The sequence below is a fragment of the Miscanthus floridulus genome, chromosome 2, assembly GCF_019320115.1.
Source record: "Miscanthus floridulus cultivar M001 chromosome 2, ASM1932011v1, whole genome shotgun sequence".
Taxonomy (NCBI): Eukaryota; Viridiplantae; Streptophyta; class Magnoliopsida; order Poales; family Poaceae; genus Miscanthus; species Miscanthus floridulus.
The window spans coordinates 138,002-157,509 of record NC_089581.1 but is presented as its reverse complement, the minus strand read 5'-3'; positions in this window follow the sequence as shown (position 1 = coordinate 157,509).

Here is a 19,508-nt window from a genome sequence, read left to right as displayed (position 1 = left end):
CTTGGCGTGTGTGAGCACCTCCACTCGCCACAATCGTCCAGTTCCTGCCCAAGTGATTAAGAAAAATTATTAGTTTCTATTTTAATTTTCAACATATCATATAAAGTAGTGATAACATCTAAAGTTACTTACTTTTTCCCCTCGGGTCGAATCAGCGGGCATCTCTCACGAGGTATCGTCACTGAGGGAGGCTCACGGGACCTCGCAAGTAGACGCTCGACAAACTAGAGGAAGTGGAACCCCCTATTGTATCGTTGTCCTCCTGCGCGTCCTCCTGCACCTCCTCCTACACGTCCTCCTATGTCTCCTCGACGTCCTCTTGGGGCACCTGCTCCTCCTCCTCCTCCTCACACGATGGCTCCCTCCTGCGGCTGCTCCTCCTCCTACTCTCCACCGGTGCAGCGGTCGTTGTCCTTCCGTACAAGGACGCTAGCTTTCTCATCCCACCGTCCACCAGCTTTGTTCAATCACCTGCAATTAAAAAGAGTAAACCAATAAGCACAGATAAACAAGAAGTACTTAGAAAGAGATGCAAAATAAAAAAAACATAATTACAAAATAACATAGTATTACATGTATTAGAAATAATCTTCATGATCGTGATTAGCTGGATCATAAGTCTCATCATCACTATCAATCATGTTCCCAACTTCTTCGGAGATTCTTCGGTTTGCAAGCATCGTACGTGACAACTTGCGTGAAATCTTCTCAATTTTTTATCACAGCCTCCACATATGATATCATGACATCTCGACAAGTTTCAAGATTTTCGGTCTTCATTTGCTTTTTATAGAATTTAAAAACAACTCGACCACAAGTTCGTGGTCATGTTTCGTGAACAAGATGTTCAAAATTGGTGGTATGTTCTTGGATACGGCCTCACATTATACTAAATAACATGAATATCAGTTTTCCATTCTTTTTTTCATTATTCGAATGACTAGCGGTTATAATTTGAATTATCCAAGAAAATTCAATTAAATGAAATAAATGAAAGAAATATAGAAAAAGTCCGAGAAATGTGCCACGTTGGAACATGGAGTACCAGGAACTGTATGAGGATTGCAGAAAAAGGTTGGAGGTCAAAAGTGAAAAAAATTGGTTTGCCGAGTGTCAAAAAATGACACTCGGCAAATCAGAGCTTTGCCGAGTGTCCAGCCGTTAACTGCGGCGGCCCTTTGCCGAGTGTTCTGGTTTGCCGAGTGTCGGGCACTCGGCAAACCTGGTCTTTGTCGAGTGTTATTGTTTGCCGAGTGCTCGGCACTTGGCAAACTACCTCTTTGCCGAGTGCCAGTTGTTTGCCAAGTGCTTTATCTCTGGCACTCGGCAAATAGTCTCTTTGCCGAGCGCCCGATAAAAAGCACTCGGCAAAGTATGGGACACTCGACAAAGAAGCCATCTCCGGTAGTGGTCGGTAAGCGCAGACACCGTTGATGAGATCTTGTGGTACAGCTCGTTTGGACGGCGTGCAGCACAGCGACGTCAAGTGTCAGGAACGTAAGGATCGCCACATACCTGCTGGTGCCAACTGGGGTGGTGCAGCGAGCTACGTAGGGTCCACATCGTCCGTGGCGTCTGGACGAGCTTCTCTTCCTCGAGCATCCGGACGCACACCCTGTTCTGCGCGGCGACGAGCGCCTGCATGCAGCACAGGGTGTGGTTGTCCTAGCGCTGCACCAGGTGGCCACGCACTACCGCCTCTGGCGGTGGCAATTGCAACAACAACGAGCATCTGCCTGCAGCACAGGGTGTGCCTGGCCTAGCACCGCACCAGGTGGCCACGCACCAACGCCTACGGCGGTGGCAATTGTGACGGCGACGGCATGCAGGTCCGAGTCTATCTGAGGCTCTAGGAAGCCATTGGGCTCGAGGTGGCCCTGTGCGGCATCCTTAGCCATCGTCCTGGGCCAGGCGACGTTGCCGGGCACCAGAAACTCCACCTTTGCTTCTCCTTGGGTACGGGCCTAGACGTCGGTGTCGTGGTCATCCCCGAGAGCGGCAGCACTAGCGTCATCAGTCGCCTGGTAGGGCAGGATGAACAAGATTTGGCTGGTGTGTTCATGTGGGATTATGCCATGGCTTTACTGATGAGGGAGTTTGAAAGCTCTAGTTTGGTTTTGGTGAATTGATGAAACTCTAAGTGCTAACCTAGTTTATCAAGTGATCATGAGATAGGTAGCACACTCCAAATGGTGAAGCAAATGAAGATCATAGCATGATGATGATGATGGCATGGTGATGATCAAGTGCTTCGACTTGGAAAGAAGAAAGAGAAAAACAAAAAGCTCAAGGCAAAGGTATATTTTGTAGGAGCTATTTTGTTTTGGTGATCAAGACACTTAGAGAGTGTGATCACATTTAGGTTTGATAGCCATACTATTAAGAGGGGTGAAACTCGTATCGGAATGCGGTTATCAAAGTGCCACTAGATGCTCTAACTCATTGCATATGCATTTAGGATCTAGTGGAGTGTTAACACCCTTGAAAATGTTTGTGAAAATACGCTAACACATGTGCACAAGGTGATACACTTGGTGGTCGGCACATTTGATCAAGGGTGGTGAAGTTTAGGTGCAAGGGTAAATAACTCCACTGGCGCCCTAGACAGAAAAGACGAAGGTCACTAGAAGTGACCGGACGCTGGTCTCGGTTGGACCGGCGCGTCCGGTCAGGTGTAGCAGCAAAGACGCTAGCATCGGTCAAACGACCGGACGCTGGGTCGCTCTACGACCGGACACTGAAGGGGTGCGTCCGGTTATGTTGTTGGTCGGCACAGTGACTAGGGTTAAGCACCGAACGCTGGGCTGTGTCCGGTCAAGCATGACCGGACGCGTCTGGTCGGGAAAATCACATTTTGGACCCTTACTGGAAACGACCGGACGCTGAGGGTCCAGCATCCGGTCAGCTCTGTTGGAGCGTCCGGTCAACATTTTGACCGTTGAGATCAAACGTTCTCTGTTGAACGAAGGTCACGTGGCCGCCATCGGGCGACCGGATGCTGAGGAGCAGCGTCTGGTCAGTTGGACCGGAGCGTCCGGTCGGCCCGTGTTATGCCTAGTGAAGGGGTATAACGGCTCTATTTCGTGGGGGCTTCTATTTAAGCCCCATGGTCGGCTCAAGCTCACCCTCTTGGCCATTTACATTGACATAGCAACCTTTTGAGCTTAGCCAAAGCCCTCCCACTCATCTCCATCATTGATTCATCATCTTTGTGAGATTGGGAGAGAATCCAAGTGCATTGCTTAGGTGATTGCATCTAGAGGCACTTGGTGTTCGTGTTTCACTACGGATTTCGCTTGTTACTCTTGGTGGTTGCCGCCACCTAGACGGCTTGGAGCAGCGAGGATCATTGATCAGAGGGTGGTGATTGTCTCCGGCTCCGATTGTGGTGATTGTGAGGGGTTCTTGACCTTTCCCCGATGGAGAGCCAAAAGGTACTCTAGTGGATTGCTCGTGGCTTGTGTGATCCTCATCTTGTGTTGGTTGTGCGGCACCCTATTGAGGGTTTGGCGTGTGAAGCCAATTAGCGCGTGAACCTCCAAGTGAGTGAATCGCCACAACGAGGACTAGTTTGCCGGCAAGCAAGTGAACCTCGGTAAAAATCATTGTGTTCATCATTGATTCCAAGGTAATTGGTCTTCATTGTTATTCATCCTTGTGATTGATTGGTTCTTTCATCTACACGGTGGTATAATCTCCTTGATCACTCTCTTTACTTTACCGCAAACTAGTTGACAAGCTCTTTAGTGTAGCTAGTTGTGAGAGCTTGCTTGCTTGGTTGGTGTGGCTCTTTAGTTAGCTTTTGAGAGCACACTAACATAGGGTAGTGTCATAGCTCTTGTGTGAATCGACACTATCTAAACTAGAATTGTGGTAGGTGGCTTACATTTTGAGTAGGCTAGCGCAACACTTGCTTTGCCTCATAATTGTCTAACTATTTTGTTAAGTGTTGTTGTAGAATTTTTATTATGCTATTCACCCCCCCTCTAGCCATTAGGACCTTTCAAGTGGTATCGGAGCTGAGGTCACCGTTATTTGAGGCTTAACAACCTTCGATGTTAAAATGGCTCAAATCAATAATACCAAGAAACCACCCCAATTTGATGGCTCCAACTATCCTTATTGGAAGGCCAAGATGACAACTTATATCAAGTCAATCAATAGGAAGGTTTGGAAGGTGGTAGAAACAAAAATTGAGATTGAAGATCCGGAGAATCCCATCGCGGCCGAAGAAGTACTTCTCCAAAACAATGACATTGCTCTAAGTGCTATTCATGATGCAATTGATGAAAGAACATTTGAGCAAGTCAAAAATATTGAGATGGCTCATGAGGCATGGAAGAAGTTGGAAGAGTCATTTGAGGGCACTCAAGCCGTGAAGGGTGCAAAGGCTTACATTCTCAAAGAAAAGTTTGCAAGCTTCAAGATGATGGATGATGAGAGTGTGCCGGAGATGTTCCATAGGCTTCAAGTGCTTATCAATGATCTCAAAGCACTTAGAGAAGAAGTGAAGGATAAGGACTTCTCCCATGAGTTCTTGAGATGCTTACCTTCAAGATTTGGTACATTGGTCACCATTCTAGTAAGAAGCGGTTTAGACACCATGACACCAAACAAAGTATTGAGAGATATAATGACCGATGATACTTTTAGAGATGATGATGAGAAGGAAGAAAAGAAGGAGAAGAAAGATGAGAAGAAGGGTGAGAAGAAGAAGAGCATGGCATTCAAAGCCACATCATCCAAGGGCAAAGCAAAGCAAGAAACATCAAGTGAAGAAGATGAATCTTGGGATGATGATGATGATGAGAAGATGGCTCTATTCGTCAAGAGATTTGGCAAGTTCATAGTGAAGAAGGGCTACCGGGCTAGAAGAAAGAAGTCTTCATCCAAGAACAAAGAAGAGTCAAGAAGGTGTTTCAAGTGTGGAAGCAAAGATCATCTTGTTGCTCAATGCCCATACAATAGTGATAATGATGATGACAATAAGAAGAACAAGAAGAAGGACAAGAAGAAAAAAAAAGAGAAGAAGGACAAGATGGCCTTCAAGAAGAAGAAGGGTGGTTCATATGTAGTCACTTGGGATAGTGATGCTTCTTCAAGCCATGATGATGATGATAGTAATGATCACAAGACCACCAAGAAGAAGGTTCTTGCAAGCATTGTTATCAATGAGAAGCCTTCTCTCTTTAAGTCTTCATCATGCTTCATGGCTAAGGCCACTAAAGTACAATCTTGTGATGATGAAAGTGATGAAGAACATATTGATGATAATGAACATGAAAATGAAAATGATAGTGATAGTGATGATGATGAACCTACTAAGGACGAATTATTTGACATGCTAGAAGATACTAAAGAACACTTTGACATTAAGAGAAGGGAATGCAAGAGCTTGAATAAGGAGGTAAAAGCCCTTAAACAAGCCCTTGATGAGCTCAAAGCTACTCATGAGAAGCTAGAGGAAGCCCATGAGAAGCTTGGCAAAGCTCACAAAAAGCTTGAAAAAACTCATTCTTCTTCGCTTAAAGAGCAAAATAAAAAGAAGCATGTTGAAAGTTGCAATGTAGGTTTAACTTGTGATATAATTAATGAATCACTATCTATGCCTATTATTGTTGCTCCCACTAACCCTTCTTGTAGTACTTCTACTTCTACCTCATCTAGTAGTGATGGTCTCACTTGTGATACCTTACTAGTGGTTGAGAATGAGAATCTCAAGAAGGAGGTCACTAAGCTCACTCACACATTAGCTAAGGCTTATGGTGGTGAGGACCGCTTGCTTATATGCTTGGGTAGCCAAAGAGCTTCTCTCTATAAAGAGGGATTGGGCTATACCCCCAAGAAAGACAAGACGGCCTTTGCTCCTTACAAGACTAGTTTTGTGAAGAACAATGGTTGGTTTTGCACTAGTTGCAAGCAAGTGGATCACAAAGAGCAAGAATGCAAAAACAAGAGCAAAAATGCTAATGTATCCTCCATAAAGCTTGATTCATGCTATATGCTTACAAGGGGTACAAATGGTGTAAAGGCTAAGTTCATTAGTAAACCATGGATGGGCTCAAAGAAGAAAGCCATTTGGGTGCCAAAGAGCTTAGTAACTAACCTTCAAGGACCCAAGCAAGTTTGGGTACCTAAAAAGAATTGATCTTCTTTTGTAGGTCAATTACAAAGCCGGAGGAAGGCATTGGGTTCTTAATAGTGGGTGCACTCAACACATGACCGATGATGCAAGAATGTTCAACTCAATCAACACCAATGGCAATGATGGTTATGATAGTATCACATTTGGTGACAATGGCAAAGGCAAGGTCAAAGGGCTTGGTAAGATTGCAATATCCAATGACATGAGCATATCCAATGTGTTGCTAGTAGAGAGCTTGAATTTCAATTTGCTGTCCGTGGCACAATTGTGTGATCTTGGATTCAAATGCATATTTAGGATAGATAATGTAGAGATCATAAGTGTAGATGGCTTTAACTTGATCTTCAAAGGCTTTAGATATGAGAATCTATACTTGGTTGATTTCAATGCTAGTAAAGCTAGATTGTCAACATGCTTGTTCACTAAGTCAAGCATGGGTTGGTTATGGCATAGAAGGCTTGGTCATGTTGGAATGAAACAATTGAATAGATTGATTAAGCATGACTTAGTTAAAGGCTTGAAAGATGTTGTGCTTGAAAAGGATAAACTTTGTAGCTCTTGTCAAGCCGATAAACAAGTTGGAAACACCCATCCTAAGAAAATCATGATGAGCACTAGCAAAGCATTTGAGTTATTGCACATGGATTTATTTGGGCCAACACAATACACTAGTATTGGTGGTAATAAATATGGTTTTGTGATAGTGGATGATTACACTAGATACACTTGGGTATTCTTTCTAGTGGACAAAAGTGATGTGTTTACAATATTTAAATCATTTGTCAAGGGCATTTACAATGAATTTGAAACAACCATCAAGAGAGTTAAAAGTGACAATGGTAGTGAGTTCAAGAACACTAGAATTGATGAGTTATGTGATGAATTTGGAATTAGACATCAATTCTCGGCCAAATACACTCCTCAATCAAATGGCCTTGTTGAGAGGAAGAATAGAACACTCATTGATATGGCAAAGTCTATGCTTAGTGAGTACAATGTGAGTCAATCCTTTTGGGCCGAAGCTATCAACACGGCTTGCTATTGTAGCAACCGCCTCTATTGTCACCGATTGAAAGAAAAGACACCATATGAGCTCTTGAATGGTAGAAAGCCCAACATTGCATATTTTCAAGTCTTTGGTTGCAAATGCTGTATCTTGAAGAAAGGCACAAGATTGGACAAGTTTGACAAGAAATGTGATAAAGGATTCCTACTTGGTTATTCCACTACAAGCAAAGCATATAGAGTTTGGAATTTGGATAGTGGTACTCTTGAGGAAGTTCATGATGTTGAATTTGATGAAACCAAGGGTTCACAAGAAGAGAATGAGAACTTAGAAGATGTTAGAGGCATTTAACTTTCAAATGCCATGAAGAACATTGATGTTGGTGAATTAAGGCCTAGGCAAGTGAATGATGATGAAGATGATCAAGTGCAAGTACTCTCTAACTCAAATGTGTAAGATGATACAAATCAAGTTAGTGCAAGTGGATCTCATGACAATGAATAAGATCAAGTGGTTAGTACATCATCTCAACCAAATGATCAAGCAAGTGCAAGCAATCAAGTTCCAATCCTCCAACCAACCAATGTTGCAAGAGATTATCCATTGGACACTATCATTGGTGATATTTCTAGAGGTGTATAAACAAAATCAAGATTGGCATCATTTTGTGAGCATTTCTCATTTGTGTCATCCATTGAACCAAAGAAGATAGATGAAGCATTAAAGGATATTGATTGGGTGAATGCTATGCATGAAGAATTGAATAACTTTACAAGAAATCAAGTATGGGAGTTGGTAGAAAGACCAAAGGGACACAATGTGATTGAAACCAAATGGGTCTTTAGAAACAAGCAAGATCAAGATGGGATAGTAGTAAGGAACAAATCAAGATTGGTAGCACAAGGCTATATTCAAGTTGAAGGTCTTGACTTTAGAGAAACATATACCCCGGTTGCTAGATTGGAAGCAATTAGAATCTTGCTAGCCTATGCTTGTGCCCACAACATCAAGCTCTATCAAATGGATGTTAAGAGTGCATTTCTCAATGGCTACATCAATGAAGAAGTATATGTAGAGCAACCTCCCGGTTTTGAAGATGATAAGAAGCCCAACCATGTATACAAGTTGAAGAAGGCATTGTATGGCTTGAAGCAAGCACCTAGAGCATGGTATGAGAGATTGAGGGACTTCCTCCTCTCTAAAGGGTTCACAATGGGCAAAGTTGACACCACTCTTTTCATCAAGAAGAATGGAAAAGATCTATTTGTATTGCAAATCTATGTTGATGACATCATATTTGGATCAACCAATCAAGACTTTTGTGATGAATTTGGAAAGATGATGGCTAATGAGTTTGAGATGTCCATGATTGGAGAATTGAGTTACTTCCTTGGTCTTCAAATCAAGCAATTGAAGAATGGTATATTTGTGAGTTAAGGCAAGTACATCAAGGACATGATCAAGAAGTTTAGCATGATTGATAGCAAAGTCATTAGCACACCAATGGGAACCAATGGCAACTTGGATAGTGATGCAAGTGGAAATATGGTGGATCAAAAGTTGTATCGGTCTATGATTGGAAGCCTACTCTATGTGACCGCATCAAGGCCGGATGTCATGTTTAGTGTATGCATGTGTACAAGATTTTAAGCCTCACCAAGAGAAAGTCATTTGAATGCTACAAAGAGAATATTGAAGTACTTGAAGCATACACCAAATGTTGGTTTGTGGTATCCCAAAGGAGCAAAGTTTAAGCTAGTTGGTTACTCCGACTCGGACTATACGGGATGCAAGGTTGAAAGGAAGAGCACCTTGGGCATATGTCAATTGTTGGGAAGATCACTTGTTTTATGGTCATCAAAGAAGCAAAATAGTGTTGTATTATCAACCGCCGAAGCCGAATACATATCCACCGGTAGTTGTTGTGCACAAATACTTTGGATGAAGGCCACTTTGTGTGACTTTGGAATCAAGTTCAAGAAAGTGCCATTGCTATGTGACAATGAGAGTGCAATCAAGTTAACCAACAATCCGGTGCAACATGCAAGAACAAAGCACATTGATGTCCGCCACCATTTCATAAGAGATCACCAACAAAAAGGGGACATTTGCATTGAGAGTGTAGGCACCAAAGATCAACTTGCCGACATATTCACCAAGCCATTGGATGAGAAAATGTTTTGCAAGCTAAGGAATGAGTTGAACATATTGGATTTCTCAAATATGTGTTGATGCACCCCCCACTTTTATGACATGCCTCTCCTTTGAGCACTCCAAGGTAAAAGTTGATTGGCATGACATACATCTTTGCAAAGGACATGATTAGTGCATCTAGTCATATTTTCAATTTTATTAAGACCTTTCAAGTGGTTCTATTTTATTAGGCTTATTCATGAAAATCAAATGAATTTGATGTTTATATGGTATCACTATTCCTTCTATGCTTGACATGATCTAGTGATAGCATATGACATGTTTATGGGCTTGTAAACCTAGTGTTTAATCTAGAAAATGAGCTATAAGTGTTTAACTCAACATGGTACAAGATAACCCTTATTTGGAGGTGTGAAGAAGCTTGTCCTTAGATCAAACCGAGTTAAATATCTTTGGCATATATTCTAGTTTGAACCAAATTTGGGAAAATGATCCTCACTCCATTGATTGACATTGATAATCTTGACCCTACAAGTAATACTATCTATATTTAGAACCTTTGTGGTCATTGATGACAAAGGGGGAGAGAAACAAAGATAGTAGTAAAAATAGTGAAAAAGGGGGAGAAATATCATAAAGGGAGAGAAACATAAAGATATCTTGATATATGAGAGAAATGAACAAAGGAAATGGATCAACTAAAATTTTGAGCACACAAGTAGGGGGAGCAAGCTCATGAACTTGTATGGTGCATTTGAATGTGCATTTCATATGTTTTGCTTGCATGGCACAAGTTTTAAATTTCGATATCCATGCTTGTGTGGTGTATGCTAGTTGTAGGTTTGAATGATGAAATGAAAAACTAGCATGCATATGTTATATAGTGGTTTCATTTTTCAAAGTGTTGTTTCCAAGTGGTATCAAGTTAACCATGATGCTAAGGATGGTATAATGGTGCACTCCGATTGGTATCACGCTTTAAAGGTCCATCTGTTATACCTTAGCATCATTTGGTAGACATTGACTCCTATATTTCCTATCTAATCATATGTGCAAGCTACAATCCAAACTCTTAGCACATATGTAGGGGGAGCAATTGCTACCATATGGAGTTCATGAAACTTGTCCATATCCTCTTACACATGGTAAATATGCTTGGACAAGCAACATGGATTCAATTGAATTTTAATTTATATCTTTGTATAAGGGTTGTCATCAATTACCAAAAAGGGGAGATTGAAAGCTCTAGTTTGGTTTTGGTGAATTGATGAAACCCTAAGTGCTAACCTAGTTTATCAAGTGATCATGAGATAGGTAGCACACTCCAAGTGGTGAAGAAAATGAAGATCATAGCATGATGATGATGATGGCATGGTGATGATCAAGTGCTTCGACTTGGAAAGAAGAAAGAGAAAAACAAAAAGCTCAAGGCAAAGGTATATTTTGTAGGAGCTATTTTGTTTTGGTGATCAAGACACTTAGAGAGTATGATCACATTTAGGTTTGATAGCCGTACTATTAAGAGGGGTGAAACTCGTATCGGAATGCGGTTATCAAAGTGCCACTAGATGCTCTAACTCATTGCATATGCATTTAGGATCTAGTGGAGTGTTAACACCCTTGAAAATGTTTGTGAAAATACGCTAACACATGTGCACAAGGTGATACACTTGGTGGTTGGCACATTTGATCAAGGGGGTGAAGTTTAGGTGCAAGGGTAAGTAACTCCACCGGTGCCCTAGACAGAAAAGACAAAGGTCACTAGAAGTGATCGGACGCTGGTCTCGGTTGGACCGGCGCGTCCGGTCAGGTGTAGCAGCGAAGACGCTGGCATCGGTCAAACGACCGGACGCTGGGTCGCTCTGCGACCGGACGCTGAAGGGGTGCATTCGGTTATGTTGTTGGTCGGCACAGTGACTAGGGTTAAGCACCGAACGCTGGGCTATGTCCGGTCAAGCATGACCGGATGCGTCCGGTCGTCAAAATCACGTTTTGGACCCTTACTGGAAACGACCGAACGCTGAGGGTCCAGCGTCCGGTCAGCTCTATCGGAGCGTCCGGTCAACATTTTGACCATTGAGATCAAATGTTCTCTGTTGAATGAAGGTCACGTGGCCGCCATCGGGCGACCGGACGCTGAGGAGCAGCGTCCGGTCAGTTGGACCGGAGCGTCCGATCGGCCCGTGTTATGCCCAGTGAAGGGGTATAATGACTCTATTTCATGGGGGCTTCTATTTAAGCCCCATGGCCGGCTCAAGCTCACCCTCTTGGCCATTTACATTGACATAGCAACCTTGTGAGCTTAGCCAAAGCCCTCCCACTCATCTCCATCATTGATTCATCATCTTTGTGAGATTGGGAGAGAATCCAAGTGCATTGCTTGGGTGATTGCATCTAGAGACACTTGGTGTTCGTGTTTCGCTATGGATTTCGCTTATTACTCTTGGTGGTTGCTGCCACCTAGACGGCTTGGAGCAGCGAGGATCTTTGAGCGGAGGGTGGTGATTGTCTCCGGCTCCAATCGTGGTGATTGTGAGGGGTTCTTGACCTTTTCCCGGTGGAGAGCCAAAAGGTACTCTAGTGGATTGCTTGTGGCTTGTGTGATCCTCATCTTGTGTTGGTTGTGCGGCACCCTATTAAGGGTTTGGCGTGTGAAGCCAATTAGCGCGTGAACCTCCAAGTGAGTGAATCACCATAACGAGGACTAGCTTGCCGGCAAGCAAGTGAACCTCGGTAAAAATCATTATGTTCATCATTGATTCCGAGGTGATTGGTCTTCATTGTTATTCATCCTTGTGATTGATTGGTTCTCTCATCTATACGGCGGTATATTCTCCTTGATCACTCTCTTTACTTTACCACAAACTAGTTGACAAGCTCTTTAGTGTAGCTAGTTGTGAGAGCTTGCTTGCTTGGTTGGTGTGGCTCTTTAGTTAGCTTTTGAGAGCACACTAACATAGGGTAGTGTCATAGCTCTTGTGTGAATCGACACTATCTAAACTAGAATTGTGGTAGGTGGCTTACATTTTGAGTAGGCTAGCGCAACACTTGCTTTGCCTCATAATTATCTAACTATTTTGTTAAGTGTTGTTGTAGAATTTTTATTAGGCTATTCACCCCCCCTCTAGCTATTAGGACCTTTCAGAGTTGTTTACTTATGAGGGAGTCGTGGCCGCTGTTCAATGAAGATTGATGGAGCAACCAATCGAATGACCGGAGCAGTAGGCTAGCTAGTGCGCGGTGGCTAGAGGACGGAGAGGGGTAAGTGTGTAAAGAAAAAAGAAATAGATGGTGGTTTCTACAAAATACATATATAAACGAAGAGGTATGGACCTCCAGTGAACCATTTGAAAAGTTTAGGGACCCAAAAATGCAGTTTGACAGTTGATGGACCTAGATGACACCTCTTTAAAAGTTAATGAACCTCTGGTGCATTTTACTTTTTTTTAAACAAATTAGGCAAGAGAGATGTCGATTATATTAAAAAGAAGATGAGCCCAAAATGGACACAACGATACAACAAAGACCAACAACCACGTTGCAAAAAAAACTTAACAAAAGGAAGAGAAAATAACTCTAGCCAGTCAGATTGAGACATCGACACGAGCCACACTCAACAACTGTCGGTTGGATTGAGGCATCAACACAGGCACACCAACTCCACTCAACTCCAAAAAGTTCCCCATGCCGCACCCCACAAACCAAGAGTAGAGCCGACAAGTAGCCCTCACCGCAAGCACCATCATTACCGACGATGTCCCACGCCAACCAGTCGCTGCCATGCAGAACTAGCCACCACAGTTCGTTGCAAGCCATGTAGCTACCATGACTCCACCACCATGCCGTCGTCGTCTTCAGGTCACGCACACACGATCGTCAATCTCCCAACCATGGCCATGCGTTGGCAGAAGTCAGAAGAGAAGCCCACCGCACCACATCAAAGAGGCCACCGCCATGCAGGACCGCTCGCCGACATACCGCAGCTGCAGCTTACACACCAAACAATCAAAACACCGCATTGGATCCTAGATCTCCAAGGCAACTCAAATGCGTGGGGGCCTCGCCACATCCACTACCGCACACCGCTCCTCGGACACACCGCCTTAAAGTGCATGGGGCCCTCTCCACTCCCGCCGCTGGACTCTTCGAGGATCGGAGCTTGCTTCGCTGTCGGGGTGACTTGGTACCACTGAGCCGCTCCATTAACTTCACCTTCGTCTCACCACCACCGGACTCTTAGCCGCACCACGTGCATGGATACAAAGCTTCCAGAGACACAGCTCACCACCTTGGCCTTCTCCTCACCGGTCGGATTGGGACATTGACACGAGCCTCAAGGGAAAAAACCTTCGCTTGGTTAGATTGAGTCGTCGACACTAGCCTCCACTTCGCTGCCATCGCCACGCCGTGCTGCCCACTCGCCATCACCGTACGAACACCTCCGTGGCCCCCTTGCTACCTTCCTCGTGCCTTACCGAGCCATAGCCTCTTGGCCTTTAAGAAGCAGCCATGTTCCTCCAGCCATAATTGAAGAGCAGCAGCCCAGCTAGATAGACCGCCCTCCATGGCCGCCCCCAATGCCACTAGCTCCTCCACTCCACCAGCGACCTGGCCCAGCCCGAAGGCGACAGATCCGGGCGGCTAGGCACTGAATCCTGCCATACCGTGGTCGGAGAAGCACCGCCGACCACCGCCCCATGCACTCCTTGCTGTCGACGAAGTGCTCCACCGAGAGAGAGAGAGGGAGGGAGGAATCCTAGCCACTGCCTTCCTTGTTCACACCGGACCCTCGGCACCGAACTCCGACGATGGTCGGGCTGAGGAGGTGTGGGGGAGGGGACCAGAGGCGATGGTGTTTGGTGCCACCCGAGTCACCCCCAGAGGAGGAGAGTGATGTGGGGGCCATGTGGAGTGTATGTTTGAATCTTTTTTGTTCACTCAGTATATCTGGGCAAAAATTTGTTCCTTGAATCTGATTTTTTGCTTTTCTTTTTCTTTTCCTTTCTTCTTAGAAAGCATGGAATGAAGTTAATAAACAAAACATATATGATGTAACGTACGACTCGTATGGTCAACTATACAACTTATGGCTCAAAAAATTATGTAATGACCGTATCACCCTTGTTAGTTCTATTACGTCTTAAAATCAGACCCCGTACCATGGATAGACTGTTGTTCGAAACATGGTCATGTGTTGGAGTTGGTTTATAGTTTATACTGGCTTTGAATTGGAAACATGTGGACGACAAGAGCGTGAGATGCAGACAGAATATAGTGAGGTGCATTGGGATGGGCTGACAAACAAAAATGAAGAGGAAAAATATTCTCCCCTTTTAATATTATACGTGCGAACACAAGGTTGATATGCACCCTTGTGGTTCGGTTGTGATGAGTGATTGTCAACGTGACTTGCGTTTTGGGTTGAGTTCGTGAACTAACCATAGCTTGAGTTGGGGTTGTGCAACATGTCTCTTGGCCTGTGGTGCGCAGGTGTGGAGCTCGGAGGCGGTGGTCGACTACGAGGTGAAGATCAAGTAGAGATGTGCCGAACCGATGGACTGGGAGCGGTGAAGGACGGACGTGAGGCTTGGACCAAGGGACCAGGAGGCCAGGTGACCAGCCATGGTGGCTGACACTTGGGGACATCGACAAGCGCAAGAGTACATGGGTGATGAAGACGGCGATGACCAAGTCAAGGAGGAGGAGGATGGCGTCGTGGCACTTGACGGAGGCCGGACACGCATCTACATGGAAGATGTAGATGGCGTCAATCAAGTCAAGAAGGAAGGCGAAGGTGTCAAGCTTGATGGAGGTCGGACACGCATTGACATCGGAGGGATTTGGTGATTTCTTACTCAAAACCATCGGAGGGGTTTGGTGGTTTTGTCCTCAAAACCATCGGAGGACGGATTCTGGTTTAGAGTTCAAAACCAGGCGTGGACGGTTTGGTGGTTTGGGCCTCAAAACCATCGGTGGCGGGGTTGATCGGTTTGGACCTCAAAACTAGGGAGTGGCGGATCAGTGGACACGTGGTGGTATCTCAAAGCTTGCGTTGAGGCGAAGCGAAGTCGAGAAGGCACCGGGTCCATTGGATCAACGAAGAAAAACTTGGACAGATTTACCTCTAGCGGGTATTTGGGATGAGTACTTCATGTGAGGATGTTTTTTGTCTTTTGACGGGTGCCTATATATATGTGAAGGGACTGGTTGGGCAGAAGGATTTCTCTCATTTGTGTGGTGTTGATTGGAGGGTAGGGATTGAGAGGGGTTTGGCTCTTGTTTATGACCTTTTTGTCATCTTAGCTTTGTTTAGACTAGGAATGGCTTGTAATATGACCTCTTGAGCTAGTTAAGATCAATTTCGTGCACCATTTGTTCCCCTCTCCAAATCTGTCTTTTTTTTATTTTCGGAGCTATTTTGGGGATTTTTCGTTTCGTCGATTTGAGACGAAATCGGTTCTTTCTTTTTGCGTTGATTCGTGCTATGACATGAGTTGAAGCGACACTAAGAGTTAATTTGATTGATTCGACTCGAGCACGGAGAAATCGGCGATTTTTGTTTTGGTGAACTTTTTTGTGTTCTTGGATTGATCTGAAATTTGCTAGAGATTGAGTTGAAATTGGACGATGATCTCTTAGATAATGCTCACCAACTCCGTTGTGACGGCCTGTACAAAATTTGGGAGCGATTCCTTTTTATTTGACCGAGTTCTTGCCGATTTTGTGACCGTCCCTTTTCTGTTCGACCGCTCGAGCTCCTGTGTCGTGTTGTTCTGGTGCTCGTGCTCTCTTCTGTTTGTCGGTATCGAGCTCTGATTTTTTTGTTTTTCAGTCCTTTTTTTGAAAGATTTTCACAAATACGCCCCTGGCAGTATCCTTTCAAAAAATAAACCCTGACCTCGGCGCCTTGACAATTGGCGCTGAGCTTACACGTCTCGATGCCAATTGCTTTGGCGCTGAGGTCCAGGGTCATTTTCTGTGTGTCGTTGACGTGGCTGCTTGCGTGGCGCGAACGTGGCATGAGCTCGACGCCAATTACTACGGCGCCGAGCTATGGAAATTGATAAATTTTAATTTTTACCATGACTTGAATATTAAGAAATGTGGCTAACTCTAGATTTTTTACAGCGACTTGTTGTTTGATCACTTAAAACACTCTAGAAATACTTAAGATAAAAAAAATTCTAGGGTTTATGTTCATGAACTAGCCTAAAAATGCTTCTAAGTGTTGGATCAATAGTTAACTTTTTTTTTATGATGTTGTTTTGATCAGGGTAAAATTATAGTTTCTTTTCTAGATACGAAGTTTGACCTTTAATAGAAGTTGTAGTTTGAGTTGAGTACAACAAACTTTGCTTTTGGACCTAAACTTAAATCAGTCTTTAATATGGCCGAATTGTGACGCTGTTTTGGCTCCTCTAATTCTTTCTAATTCGCTTATCGCTGGTAGTGAATTGATATGTTTGCGACATTTTATCTTCCAAATTTGTATATTTCTAATAGTTGCCTATAAGTTTGTGGTGCAAACAATTTCAAGGACCTCAAGTCATAACCCAGCGAACTTCCGCTCATCATTAATGCCTATATGGACTGCATCATCTTGAACTGGCTTGATACATAGACGTTTCATGGGCCCGTTGGTACGATGTACTAAATGATCTAGGATGACCTGCATGTCATGCTGTTCCTGTAAGGTTACCTCAAGGTCCAAGTTTTGGACGTCGACAAACTCCTTGATCCAGCTGCATGATGGTAGTATGCGTATATGCCCGTGCAGCTTTAAGCAATAATTGAGGATCTTTGGTGACCGAGCAATTGTGTCATCCAGAGAAAGAAACATACCATTCATGTTCTTATCGAGTCGCACTGACAAGAACTCTAGATGGTTGAGACACGAGATGGCAGAAAAGAACTCATGGATGTTGTCTAGGTTGGATATTGAGAAATATGGCTAATACTAGAGTTTTTACAGTGACTTGTTTAATCACTTAAAACAATCTAGAAATACTTAAGATAAAAAATTTGCCTAACCAAATGGAACAACAACACGTCCGGGTAACACAGTACAGAGCTCGACTTCTGCAGTACGGCGGGGCGATGCAGGGCTCGGCTCTATGCGTCTATTGCATTGCTAACCGAAGATGCATCGGTGCATGCAACGAACCGTATGTGCATGTGTAGGCATGCAAGCACAAACGCAACACACCTCACCTGTAAGCACGTCATTACCTGTAAGCACGTGGAAATATGGCTAAATCTATAATTTATGACCGTGGCTAAGTCTGATTTTTTTACCGTGGCTAAGTCCAAACTTGACGAGACTTGTTTTGTTGTCATCTTCTCATAGAGTATTCAAACTCGTAGTACGGTATCAAATTGAGTTGTTATACAAATTTAGAAGATAAAATGTCGCAAACATGTCAATTCACTACCGGCGATAAGGGAATTAGAAAGATTTAGAGGGGCTAAAACAGCGTCACAATTCGGCCATGTTAAAGACTGAGTTAGGTTTAGGTCCAAAAGTAAAATTTGTTGTACTCAACTCAAACTATAACTTCTATTAAAGGTCAAACTTCATATCTAGAAAAAAAACTATAGTTTTACCCTGGTCAAAACAGCATCATAAAAAAAGAGTTAACTATTGATCCAACACTTAGAAGCATTTTTAGGCTAGTTCATGAACATAAATCCTAGATCATTTCTTATTGTAAGTATTTCTACACTGTTTTAAGTGATCAAACAACAAATCATTGTAAAAAAAACTAGAGTTAGCCATATTTCTCAATATCCAAGTCATAATAAAAATAAAAATTTATCAATTTCCATAGCTCGACGCCGTAGTAATTGGCGGCGAGCTCGGCGCCAAGATCCACGGCACCGAGCTCATGCCACGTCCTTGTCACGCAAGCAGCCACGTCAACGACACGAAGAAAATGGCCCTAAACCTCGGCGTCAAAGCAATTGTCCTCGAAACGTGTAAGCTCGGCGCTAATTATCACAGCGCCGAGGCCAGAGCCTATTTTTTTTAAAGGATACTGTCAGAGACGTATTTATGAAAATCTTTTAAAAAAAAGGACCGAAAAACAAAACGGTCTCCAGCTCCAGTTGGGCGCACCGGTGTGAGCACCGTTGGCCACCGATGCGGTCAGGCTCAACGCCAAGCAATCCCGTTTCTCCGGTCTCCGAGCGCGTGCAGACCCGCGCCCCAGCCCTGTTTGGAGTCGCTCGGTTCCGTACGCTTGTTCGCTCCTTCACTTCACGGTTCGTTGCTGCGCAGACCCAGCCCAGTCTCGGCCCCGTGACTCTCCTTGCGCGGCGCTGCAAGCGCGTCAGGCACCGGCTTTCGGCGTTCGTCGGTCTCCAGCAGTTCTGTGTCCGCTTTCTGTCTGTGCGTGATTTTCTGGTTTCGTGCTAGCAGCGTTCGCTGCTCCTCCAGCAGAGGCGCTCCCGTTTGAGCAGCAGGCGCAGCACCGGTGCTAACCGGTGGTAAGTGACCGGTGATTTTTGGAGCCAAGTGCAGCAGCTCGTTCTTCCTTGTTTTTGATTGGTCCATGGCTTAGTTTTTTTTAGAACAACAATATATAACGTTAAAGCACAGTATAATAGTGTCGAAATAGAATTTTCATATTACAGAGCACAGATAAGAAAGAGCTACTTTTGATCAGCTTCTGAAGACATAAGTAATGCTTCCATCTAAAACGTGGGGGCCATCAGGGCCCACAGGGCCCATGAGAAGTGGCCACAATAGAAGCATCGAGGGTCATCGTTCTCGTACTCAGCCTATTCGTTTGTTGGTTTTAGTTAGAACTTTTTCAATCAGCCAATAGTGTTTTCCTCTCGTAACAAACCAGCACCAGCCAAGCTTATCAACTCAGAAACTAACCAACGAACATGCTCGCTACTTAGTTGTTGCATCCGTGAAATACTAAAGCAATCATTGAATAATCTTTGTAGTATTATATTACTTCTTATCACTTGATACGGTATTCACGGTTGTGAGTTACTCATTTTCTCTCTGTTTTGATCTCGGCGTTTGCAGACCAGCGTCCCAGCATTCTTTCTCCCTGTCGCAGCCAGCGCTAGAGCCTGCGAACACAAGGTTGACAAGTACCCTTGTGTGTTCGTTTTGTAACGAGTGATTGTCAATGTGATCCACGAAGTAGGTTGAGTGGTGACTAACCCTACCATGACGAAAGCTATGTG